The 12,784-nt window shown below is 47.8% G+C and overlaps 2 protein-coding genes across 2 annotated transcripts in view; both read right to left on the bottom strand.

Annotated features, from left to right (window-relative positions):
* LOC309566766 (ER degradation-enhancing alpha-mannosidase-like protein 2) overlaps positions 1-12,784 on the bottom strand; it is a 242,145-nt gene that overhangs the window by 117,283 nt on the left and 112,078 nt on the right. The gene's annotated exons all lie outside the window — the stretch shown is intronic.
* The window catches only part of PHF20 (PHD finger protein 20), a 137,148-nt gene that overhangs the window by 33,244 nt on the left and 91,120 nt on the right, over positions 1-12,784 (bottom strand). The window lies entirely within an intron of this gene.

The following is a 12,784-nucleotide window of genomic DNA, read 5'->3' as shown; positions in this document are numbered from 1 at the left end:
CAATTGCATAGGTAGTAAAACAGCATCCATAAATACATTTCCACTGCATACACAGCCAATTGTCTGGGCTTCTTCAATAGATGATCTAAAAGCACCAAAGGAATGCCTACTAGTGAGATGGGTCTGTTGACAGTCCCGGAGAGGTGCTTAGAAGACTTAAAAGCATTACAGCAGACAGACCACCCTAGTAATGCTGACCAGACAGAAGTGGAAATGGTCACTTGCCACAAATAATTTGAGTAGCCATGTGACTGTCCTATGCATGGGGCTATACCTTAACACGGCTGTAGAAGAAACATGCTGGAAACCTTTTGGCTTGTTACTATAGTCGTCAAAAGCTCAGCGGATATGCATGTCAGATGGACAAACTGCACCTTTATCAGTTTGGGCTGTCTAGCGAGTTGGAGGGAGACTACACACAGGAGTGTCGCCTGGGACCTTCCTCCATTTGGAGGATTGTCATCTTGAGATTTTTGACTCTGCCCCAGCCAAGTTGTGCCTGCCTGGTTTGTTAAACTAGCCAGGGACAAGTGAAATCCCATTGGGGAGTTCCTTCGGTAAATTTGATATAACCTTCAGGAAACCTCATACCAGCTGTACACTTGTGGGGCATATGTTGCTGTCTTATTAACTCAACCTTCCGATTCGAAGGCTTTTCCTGTGGTTTGGATTGTTCCTCCTCTATGGTGTGACGCATGTTTGGCGGTTGACTCAATCTCCCCTCATTTAAGGGCAATTTCCATCTACAACTTCCTCCACTTTATGAGCTAAAGTTCAGTTATTTGAGAATGTTAACTTGAGAAAGATGTTTGTCAGTCTCCTGAAGAAGCCACTACAAGATGGTGAAACATGTTGAGCAGACATAATCAAGTGCCTTCTCCTTTCTTGTATATGTTTTAAAATAATATTCATGTTTGTACCATTGTCTTTAATAAAATATGTCTAAATGTTTTTTTACAAAAAATTATTTTTTCTCCATTATTTAAAGCTTTCACACTAGTGGTCTCCTGATTTGGACTGCAAGCAAATCTACTGTAGCTCTCTTCATGTCCATTATATTGGAGACAGGGCAATTGGTAGTTTACAGATACAGCGGGGAAAATACTTATTTGAACCCCTGCAGATTTTGTAAGTTTGCCCACCAATAAAAAGAAATGAAAAAAGGTCTATCATTTTTATCATAGGTGTATTTAAAGCGGTAGTATCCCGCTTTTTGACACTTTTACCTACAGGTAAGCCTATAATAAGGCTTACCTGTAGGTACAAATAATATCTCCTAAACCGGCATGGTTTAGGAGATATTTGCAGTGCATGCAGCCGCTCGCGCAAGCGGCGCATGCGCTCTGAAGGTCCGGGGGGACCTTCAATTTTGTTTGCCGGGAAATCAATCCCGCGCGCATGCGCGGGAGTGACGTCATCGCGGTTCCGGCCAATCATCGCGCCGGAGCCGTCTCTTTCGGCCAATCACTGCCGAACCCGGAAGAGACGGCGAGGGATCATGGCAGCGCCCGCAGCGATGTCCGGGGGTCCGTGTCAGGGCTTCGTTCTAAGGTAAGTTACACATAATGGGCTAGTATGCGATGCATACTAGCTCATTATGCCTTTGTCTTGCAGGTTTTTTTTTTTTAGGGTTTACAACCGCTTAAAAATGAAAGACAGAATATCAACCAAAAATCCAGAAAAAACACAGAATACAAACATTAGAAATTGAGTTGCAGTTTGGTGAGTAAAATAAGTATTTTATCCCCAAGCAAAACGTAACTTAGTATTCCATGGAGAAACCCTTGTAGGCAAGCACAGAGGTAAGATGTTTCTTGTAGTTAGTGACCAGGTTTGCACACATTTTGGTTCACTCTTTACAGGTCTCTAAATCCTTAAGGCTACGTTCACATGTAGGCATTTTGGGGCTTTTTTCAGCTCTAAGGATCAGCTCAAAAAACGCCAAACTAGACAAATCCTATTCATTTCAATGGCCCCTGTTCACATCTGAGCGTTCCGACGCCTTGAGCAAAATGCCTGATGCTCCAAAAAGTACATAAGCTTCTTTTTGGGCAGATTGCATTAAGTCAATGGGGCAAAAACGCCTGTAAACGCTGGAAAGGCGATAGGTGTTTTTACAAGCGTTTTACTGGTAAAACGCCCTATCAAAATGCCTGGAAAAAAGCAATGCCTAGATGTGAACGTAGACTTAGGTTTCTTGGCTGTCGCTTGGCAACTGGAAGTTAGAGCTCCCTCTATAAATTTTCTATAGGATTAAGGTCTGGAGACTGGCTAGGCCACTCCATGGCCTTAATGGGTTTCTTCTTGAGCCACTCCTTTATTTGCCATGGTGGTATATTTTGGGTCATTGTCATGCTGGAAGACCCATCCATGACCCATCTTCAGTGTTCTGGCTGAGAGAAGAAGGTTCTCATCCAAAATGTACAATACATGGCACCGTCCATTGGCCCCTCAATGTGGCAAAGTTGGCCTGTACCTTTAGCCGAGAAGCAGCCCTAAAGCATATTGTTTCCACCTTCATGCTTGACTGTAGGATGGTGTGCTTAGGGTCATAGTATATTATATACAGGTCCTTCTCAAAAAATTAGCATATTGTGATAAAGTTCATTATTTTCTGTAATGTACTGATAAACAGACTATATTTTAGATTCATTACACACAACTGAAGTAGTGCAAGCCTTTTATTGTTTTAATATTGATGATTTTGGCATACAGCTCATGAAAAACCAAAATTCCTATCTCGAAAAATTAGCATATTTCATCCGACCAATAAAAAAAAACGGAATTTTTGTAAAATCTTACCTGTAAAATTCCTTTCTCTGAGTCCTCCGACAGTCGCCGCCTCTTCATATTCGTCACATATGGGGTATTAGACTTTGCTCCGAAGGAGTAGCTAGGCAACAGAATATGTTAACAATAAAGCTTTAACATATCCCACCCTCAAGGGGTGGTCCCCTCAGTCAATACCCTCCTACTTCCTGCAACCATATCTCAGTTTTAGTGGAATAGCAGTAGAGTATACATTCAAACCCCAAAAGAGGGGCGGGGGCGGGGGCGGCGACTGTCGGAGGACTCAGAGAAAGGAATTTTACAGGTAAGATTTTACAAAAATTCCGTTTTCTCTTACGTCCTCCGACAGTCGCCGCCTCTTCATATTCGTCACATATGGGGACGTCCCAAAGCAGTGCAAACATGAGGGGTGGGAAACGCATCCGCGCCGAAAGGCAACGCAGTCTCCACATCAAAGAAAGGAACCTTACCAAAGGAAGGAAACCAGCTGGGCAACAGCAAAAATAAGTGCTCAACAGGAGCAACAACCCAGGAAAAGACAAAAAAACCAGGGGATACAAAAAAACTATCCCAACAGCCAGGAGTCCCCAACAAGGGACCCTATGGAACAGCCGCACTAAGAACCTTGCGGCCAAAGGAAGCATCCGCCGATGCCTGAACATCTACTTTGTAGAATTTTGTGAAAGTGTGTACGGTCGACCAAGTCGCCGCCTTACACACCTGGGCTACAGAAGCCCCATGACGGCAGGCCCAAGACGTACTCAGTGATCTAGTAGAGTGCGCCTTCACAGGCACAGGGGGAACCTTCCCCTGCAAGGAATAGGCCTGTTCAAAGGTCTGCCTGATCCATTTGGCAATGGTAGAGGCGGAAGCCGCCATGCCCTTCCGAGGACCCTCTGGAAGAACAAACAAGGAGTCAGTCTTACGAAAAGACTCAGTCGATTTAAGGTAAACCCTTATCGCCCGAACATCATCCAGAGAGTGCAATCTCACCTCCTTCGGATGTTTAGGCTTCGTGCACAACGAAGGCAAAACAATATCCTCGTTAAGATGGAATTCCGAAACTCGTTTCGGTAGAAAAGAAGGATTAGGTCGCAAGACCACCTTATCCAAATGAACAACCAGGTACGGAGACTTGCAGGACAAAGCCGCCAGTTCCGACACTCTGCGAGCCGAAGTGATCGCCACCAAAAAGGCGACCTTTTTGGACAACATAGACAACGAGATCTCCCTGATCTGTTCAAAAGGAGCACGTTGTAACACAGACAGGACTAGATTCAAGTCCCAAGGGGGCAAAGGATCCCTCCTAGGAGGAACCAGATGCCGCACACCCTGAATAAAAGTGCCAACCAAGGAGTTGGAAGCCACGGGACGTTGAAACAGAACGGCCAGCGCCGACACCTGACCCTTAATCGTAGCCAGCGCCAAACGCTGATCGACACCCGTCTGAAGGAAAGACAGCACACGGGAAACCGAGTACGTGCGGGGCGAAAACCCCCTGGACTCACACCAGGCAAAATAGGCCTTCCAAGTACGGTAATAAACCTTCCCCGAGGAAGACTTCCTCGCGTTGATCAAAGTATGAACGACCTCTGGAGAGAGACCCTTCTCCTTCAGGACCTCGGTCTCAACAGCCAGGCCGTCAAAGCCAGCGACTGTAAAGCAGGATGGTAAATCGGTCCTTGAGACAGTAGATCGTCTCGAAGAGGCAGACGCCAAGGAGCGTCGACCGCCAGATTCACGAGGTCTGCGTACCAGGACCGGCGAGGCCAGTCCGGTGCCACAAGAATCACCGTGCTGCGTTCCGAGTGCAACCTGCGAAGGAACCTGGACAGCAACTGAATCAGTGGAAACGCGTACATCAGCCTGTACTGATGCCACGGGGCCACTAACGCGTCCGACGCGTCTGCCCGAGGGTCGCGCGTCCTTGCCACGAACCTCTTCACCTTGTAGTTGAGGCGAGACGCGAACAGGTCCACATCTGGAAGACCCCACTTCGCGCACAACATCTGGAAGACAGCCGGGTGGAGAGACCATTCCCCCTGATCCAGGGTCTGGCGACTCAGATAGTCCACCTGCCAGTTCTCCACTCCCGGAATGTGAACCGCCGTTATCGCCGGGACATGAGTCTCGGCCCAAGACAGAATGTCGGCCACTTCTCGAGCCGCTCGGGCACTCCTGGTGCCCCCTTGGTGGTTGATGTAGGCCACCGCCGTGGCATTGTCCGTCTGCACCCGAACCGGGCAGCCCTGCAGCCGGTCCGTCCAGCGATGAAGACAGAGCCTTATCGCACGCAATTCCAGAATGTTGATCGGAAGGGAAGACTCCCCCTCCGACCAGGTCCCCTGGGCGGACAGAACGCCCAGAACACCACCCCAGCCCGACAGGCTGGCATCCGTGGTGATTATCGTCCACGAGATCGGACGAAACGACTTGCCCCCGGACACCAACGGGGACTGGAGCCACCACAGAAGGTTTTCCCTGGTGCGATGACTCAACGAGACCTGAAGATCCAGAGATTGAGGTCGCCCGTCCCACCTGGACAGGATCTCCGCTTGGAGACCCCGCGTGTGAAACTGCGCGAAAGGAATCGCCTCGAAGGCCGAGACCATCAATCCCAGACATCTCATACCCGTCCGCAGAGACGAGTGTGGAACGTCCCTGAGGGACCTGACTTCCTCCTGAAGAGTCCTGAGTTTTTCTTCCGGCAGGAAGACCTTCGCCTGCACCGAGTCCAGTATCATTCCCAGATAGGGGAGACGAACCGACGGACTCAGTGTCGACTTTGGAACATTTATCGTCCAACCGAACTCCTGCAGAGTTTGCATTGTGACAGACAGGTCCTTCTCCAGACCCTGTCTGGTCGCAGACCGAACCAGAATGTCGTCCAGATACCCCAGGACAGAAATGCCCTGGGCTCTCAATAATGCCAGAACCGGTGCAAGCACCTTGGTGAAGACCCGCGGAGCCGAGGCGAGCCCAAAGGGCAACGCCACAAACTGGTAGTGATCCTCCGCAATGGCAAATCGAAGGTACTTCTGATGACCCTCGAATATGGGGATGTGAAGGTACGCATCCTTCAAAATCGATGGAGGCCATGAATTCCCCCGGAACCAGGGCAGCCACCACCGAGCGCAGGGATTCCATGCGGAACTTGCGAACTCGCACAGAGCGGTTCAGAGCTTTCAAGTCCAGAATCGGACGAACCTTGCCCTCCTTCCTGGGCACGGTGAACAGATTGGAATAAAACCCCCGAAATCTGTCCCGATGAGGCACCGGAACCACCACTCCCTGAGCCCTCAGGTCCCGCACCGCCAGGTGCAGATCCCGCAGGCGCTCTGGAGACAGTTGAAGATTTGAGGGAAAAAATCTGCTCTCCGGCCGAGAGAGAAACTCGATCTTGTAACCAGATCGAACGATTTCCAGAACCCATCTGTCCCTCACACGGGCCAACCAGGGCTGAAGAAAACCGAGCAAGCGTCCCCCCACCCCAAAACTGGGTGAGGGCGCCCCTTCAGGCCGAACTGTTATGGGCCGCAGGTCCGGATTGACCGGACTTCTGTTTCCCAGACCAGGGCTTCTTCTGAGAGCCTTGGCCCTTGAACGGTTTGCCCTTGTAGTGCGGCCGAAAGGCACGAAAGGACCCCTGAGGGGGCCGAAAATGAGCATGCTTCTTCCCAGAAGCCCCCTTAGCCTTGGGGAAATGGGGCAAGAGAGTGCTCTTACCCCCGGTAATCCCCTTAATCAACACATCCAGGGACTCCCCAAAAAGGCGAGACCCATCATAAGGCAGATTGGCTAAGGTTTTACGTGAAGATTGGTCCACCGACCAACATTTCAACCAAACCAGGCGGCGAGACAACACCGCCACGCTGTGCACACGCGCGGCCAACGGAATCAGGTCCAGGTCCGCATCACACAGATACATGACACCCTGGTGGATCTGATCCACCATATCCAGGGTCGCCGCCGAGGCCGAATCGGCCACTAGGACGCGCCTAAGCATCTGCGTCCAACTTGCGATCGCCTGGGCCGCCATGAGAGAAGCAAACAGAGCCTTAAGCATAGAACCCGTAACAGAATAAGTATGACGGGCAAGAGACTCCAGTCTCCTATCCGTGGCATCACGGAAAACAGGGGATCCCTCTGCAGGGATCGCAGTGGCTTTGTTCAAAACCGCAATAGCATGATCCACTGGCGGAGGCACACACCACCGTTCATCAGTGGCAGGCGAGAAAGGATAACGCAGCTTAAATTTACTTGGTACCGCAAAAGGCTTGCGCAAATCGCGCCATTGGTCCTTAACAGCGCGCTGAAAATCAGCATTGCAGGGAAAAACCTGCGGCGTCCTGCGTTTTCTCTGCGTCCCATAAGCCGCCAAGGCAGCTGGGGGACACACCTCGTCCTGCAAACGTAGCGTCTGCTTAATGGAAGCAATCAACTCATCCATGATTGCAAGCTCTTCAGGCGAGCCAGGGGGAGAATTATCAACCCCCTCAACTTCAGCCTCTACCTCAGACCCCACTAGATCAAGAGAGGAGCGGGACCCCGACAGGGGGGTCCCCGCCAGAACAGCCCCATCACCTTCACCCTCAGAATCAGAGGACAGAGCAACTCTGGGCCGTTTAGTAGATTGAGCAGCCACCAGCATTTGCACCTGTGCAGCAAGGCCCGCCACAATAGTGGCTAAATCCCCCCCTGGGGGGGAAACAGCGGTCCCCTGGCTTTCCACCAATACTGTGGGAAACTTGCCCTCCTGAGAATCCATTGCCCCTGTATGCCAGACAACCAAGGGTTAACTGCCCCCTTACAGCAAGCGCGGCAAGCGCAGCCCACCGCACCACACTCAGGCACAATGAGACCCCCACAGGGAATATACAGACTGAATACAGGCAATGGAACACAGGAATAGAAGGATAAAACCTGAGGAGACTCCGCTGCTGCTGCTGCTGCCTCGATCGGTGCTTCCAGGAGAGAGGAAGTGATGCTGCCAGGGCGCTCTATGTAAGCCTATGGAGGCTACAAGAAAATGGCCGCCGTGCATGTAAACCATGCGGCCGGAGCGGGCAACGGTAAAATGGCGTCGTTTGGCGCCGAAATCGCCGCTCCACAGTGCATAAATCACACACAATATTATCCCATTATATGGATACATGATAGATCGCCGCAGCGATCGCTGTATATGCCCCAACATGCCATTAAAAACATGCCCCACAGCACACAGCTCCTCACACTGCCCAGCCTGACATACTCAGTGTCATACAGCTCCCCCCCCCCCTTGCAGCCCACAGCATGCAGCCGAGAGATAGGGAGACAAGCAGTGTGATTAAAGGCAGGTTACACAGTCCCAGACTGAGACCCCCCCCAGACAGACAGGTCCCCACATAGATACACTTACCTCACATGGCGTGGGGAACCCGCACAGGCGAACAAGCCGCTGCACATGAGGCAGGGAGAGTCGCAATTCAAGACGCACACAATGGCGGTTCAGAAACCGCACAGCGTCCGGTGAGGTAGCCACCTCACCAATCATCCCTGCACCGAACAGGGATGGGTCGTTCACTGTGCCAGGAGCGTTACCTGGCTGAACGCTCGATGGCAGACTGGGAAGCCACTGACCCACGACCTGCGACCAGGGGGATCAGCCCGAGACCCAGTCCGCATGATCCTCTTCGTCCGAAGAACTAACTAATGCTGACAAAAATAACAGCTAAGTAAAGGTAGAGAGAAAAACTCAAACAAAATATCAAAAAGAAGAAAGAGTCTGGGACAAAAAGTCCCAGCACAGAGAGAGCCAGCCACTCCTGACAAGCTAGACATTAAAACTGAGATATGGTTGCAGGAAGTAGGAGGGTATTGACTGAGGGGACCACCCCTTGAGGGTGGGATATGTTAAAGCTTTATTGTTAACATATTCTGTTGCCTAGCTACTCCTTCGGAGCAAAGTCTAATACCCCATATGTGACGAATATGAAGAGGCGGCGACTGTCGGAGGACGTAAGAGAAAAAGTGTTTTTAATACAAAAAAAAAGTCAACCTTCAAATAATTATGTTCAGTTATGCACTCAATACTTGGTCGGGAATCCTTTTGCAGAAATGACTGCTTCAATGTGGCGTGGCATGGAGGCAATCAGCCTGTGGCACTGCTGAGGTGTTATGGAGGCCCAGGATGCTTCGATAGCGGCCTTGAGCTCATCCAGAGTGTTGGGTCTTGCGTCTCAACTTTCTCTTCACAACATCCCACAGATTCTCTATGGGGTTCAGGTCAGGAGAGTTGGCAGGCCAATTGAGCACAGTAATACCATGGTCAGTAAACCATTCACCAGTGGTTTTGGCACTGTGAGCAGGTGCCAGGTCGTGCTGAAAAATGAAATCATCTCCATAAAGCTTTTCAGCAGATGGAAGCATGAAGTGCTCCAAAATCTCCTGATATCTAGCTGCATTGACCCTGCCCTTGATAAAACACAGTGGACCAACACCAGCAGCTGACATGGCACCCCAGACCATCACTGACTGTGGTTACTTGACACTGGACTTCAGGCATTTGCCTCTCCCCAGTCTTCCTCCAGACTCTGGCACCTTGATTTCCGAATGACATGCAAAATTTGCTTTCATCGGAAAAAAGTACTTTGGACCACTGAGCAACAGTCCAGTGCTGCTTCTCTGTAGCCCAGGTCAGGCGCTTCTGCCGCTGTTTCTGGTTCAAAAGTGGCTTGACCTGGGGAATGTAGCACCTGTAGCCCATTTCCTGCACATGCCTGTACACGGTGGCTCTAGATGTTTCTACTCCAGACTCAGTCCACTGCTTCCGCAGGTCCCCCAAGGTCTGGAATCGGTCCTTCTCCACAATCTTCCTCAGGGTCCGGTCACCTCTTCTCGTTGTGCAGCGTTTTCTGCCACACTTTTTCCTTCCCATAGACTTCCCACTGAGGTGCCTTGATACAGCACTCTGGGAACAGCCTATTCGTTCAGAAATTTCTGTGTCCTTTTGCTTGAGGGTGTCAATGATGGCCTTCTGGACAGCAGTCAGGTCAGCAGTCTTACCCATGATTGCGGTTTTGAGTAATGAACCAGGCTGGGAGTTTTTAAAAGCCTCAGGAATCTTTTGCAGGTGTTTAGAGTTAATTAGTTGATTCAGATGATTAGGTTAATAGCTAGTTTAGAGAACCTTTTCATGATATGCTAATTTTTTGCGATAGGAATTTAGTTTTTTTCATGAGCTGTATGCCAAAATCATCAATATTAAAACAAAAAAAAGGCTTGCACTACTTCAGTTGTGTGTAATTAATCTAAAATATATGAAAGTCTAATGTTTATCAGTACATTACAGAAAATAATGAACTTTATCACAATATGCTAATTTTTTGAGAGGGACCTGTATATATTCCTCTATTCCCTCAATTTCCCTTTTTTTTTTAAAGTCATAGTCTAGCTCAACTCTCCATGTTTGGAGGAAGAAATGTGCAATGTTTAAGAGCTCAAATTTTGGTCTCATCTAACCACAGCACTTTCTCTCAATCCTTCTCTGAATCATTTAGAATAGATGTTTATTGGCATACTTCAGATGGACCTGTACATGTGCCTTCTTGAGGAAGGGGACCTTGCGGGCGCTGCAGGATTTCAATCTATGGTGGCGTACTGGGTTACCAATGGTTTTATATGTGTGTCTTCAGTCGCGCCTCTGGGATATAATTTCTTAAGTGGTAAGCCGCAAGTTCAAAACTTAACTATATATATATATATATATATATATATATATATATATATATATATATATATATATATATATATAGTTAGGTGTGTGCAAAGAAAGTTGAAAAAAACTGCGCTAACATCTGGTGGTGGGGGCTGTAGAACCCCACTGCTTAATGTGCTATAATGTATTAAAGTGCCTTATACCCATACAAATCATAAAAAATATCACCAAAAATATAACAGCAAAAGATGATCAATATATAAAAATGCAAATATTGACTGGGCATGCGCCAGTGGTTTATATATAGTACGTAATATGTGCTGGAAAGAAGAAAGAGCAAACAGTGCAGTATAGTCCTCTTAGTGCAAAGTGCTGATATAGTAGTGGTGTGACCCTCCACTTCACCTCGGGTGCCGAATGGTAAGATAGCTCACTTACCAGATCCCATGGATTCCTGTGCACGTACGCCAGCAAGAATCAATCTGTGCCTGATCTCACATGCTCCAGGTTCCTGCTGGTATGTAGGGGTCCTCTGGATACGACTTGTGGCTGAAAATGTAAAAGAAAGAAGGCTCCTCATCGTGTAGACGGTTAAAAACTCCTTTATTTTAAAAACTCTTCACACGAACATCAACGTGAAAAACTTTTAAAAACACTGCAAATCGTACACCCAAAACAGAATAAAATAGTGATAAAACGGGGGGAAAAAAAAGTCTCCGCTCGTGCTCTTACAGACTTATTCCAGCCTCGCGGCTGCTCTCCAGAGTCTGTAGGTGAAGCTCGCGCCGTGCCCGGAAGTGGGAACTTGGCATGCGGTTCACCGATGGGCTCAGAGCGAGGCAGCGTGCGTATCAACTTGATGCGTTTCGTCAGAGATATGACGTCTTCGGAGGCTGGAATAAGTCTGTAAGAGCACGAGCGGAGACTTTTTTTTTTCCCCGTTTTATTCTGTTTCGAGTGTACGATTTGCAGTGTTTTTAAACGTTTTTCACGTTGATGTTCGTGTAAAGAGTTTTTAAAATAAAGGAGTTTTTAACCTTCTACACGATGAGGAGCCTTCTTTCTTTTACATTTTCAGCCACAAGTCGTATCCAGAGGACCCCTACATACCAGCAGGAACCTGGAGCATATGAGATCAAGCGCAGATTGATTCTTGCTGGCGTACGCCAACAGAAATCCACGGGATCTGGTAAATGAGCTACCTTACCATTCGGCAACCGAGGTGAAGTGGAGGGTCACACCACTACTACATCAGCACTTTGCACTAAAAGGACTATACTGCACTGTTTGCACTTTCTTCTTTCCAGCACATATTACGGACTATATATAAACCACTGGCGCATGCCTCTGGTTTTCTGATTATAATTTGCACATAATATATAGTATTGTATTACGTTTATGTATTCTTAGTTAACACACGCAACGCACTTTATGGATGGTATTCACATACCCAGTCAATATTTGCATTTTTATATATTGATGGTGACATCTTTTGCTGTTATATTTTTGGTGATATTTTTTTATTTTTTATGATTTGTATGGGTATAAGGCACTTTAATACATTATAGCACATTAATCAGTGGGGTTGTACAGCCCCCACCACCAGAGGTTACCAATGGTTTTGTTTGGGGACGGTGATACCAACTGCCTTGAGATCATTCACAAGCTCATCCTATGTAGTTCTGGGCTGATCCCTCACTTTTCTCATGATTATCCTTACCCCATGAGGCAAAACCTTGCATGGAGCTCCAGACTGAGGACGACTGATGGTTATTTTGTATTTTATTCCATATGCGAATAATCGCTCCAACAGTTTTCTTCTCATCAAGCATATTGCTGATGGTCTTTGTAACCCATTCCGGCCTTGTACAGGTCTACAATCTTGTCCTTGACGTCTGTTTGGTCTTGCCCATGATAGTAAGGTTTGAATCGAAGAATGATTCTGTGGACAGGTGTCTTTTATACACAAATTGCGGTCAGGAGCACCTTCTTAAATTGACAGGACTAATGTGTACCACATGAGCACATTCTGTAGCCAGTCTGTGGGAGCCAAAATTATTGTGGGTTGGTAGGGGATCAAATATTTTATCTTACTCACTGAATTGCAACTTAATTTATAACATTTGTATTGTTTTTTCTTCTGGATTTTTGGTTGATGTTATGTCTCTATCATTTAAAATACACCTATGATAAAAATTATAGATATTTTATGGGTCAAACTTAAAATCTGCAGGGGACCAAATAATTATTTTCCCCACTGTAATAGCTTAGAAGGGAGATAACCTTTTGCAAGGTTAA

The sequence above is a fragment of the Pelophylax lessonae genome, assembly GCF_965119305.1.
Source record: "Pelophylax lessonae genome assembly, chromosome: 11".
NCBI classification, from domain to species: Eukaryota; Metazoa; Chordata; class Amphibia; order Anura; family Ranidae; genus Pelophylax; species Pelophylax lessonae.
The sequence above is the reverse complement of the archived record's forward strand: the minus strand, read 5'-3'. Positions and strand labels throughout refer to the sequence as shown.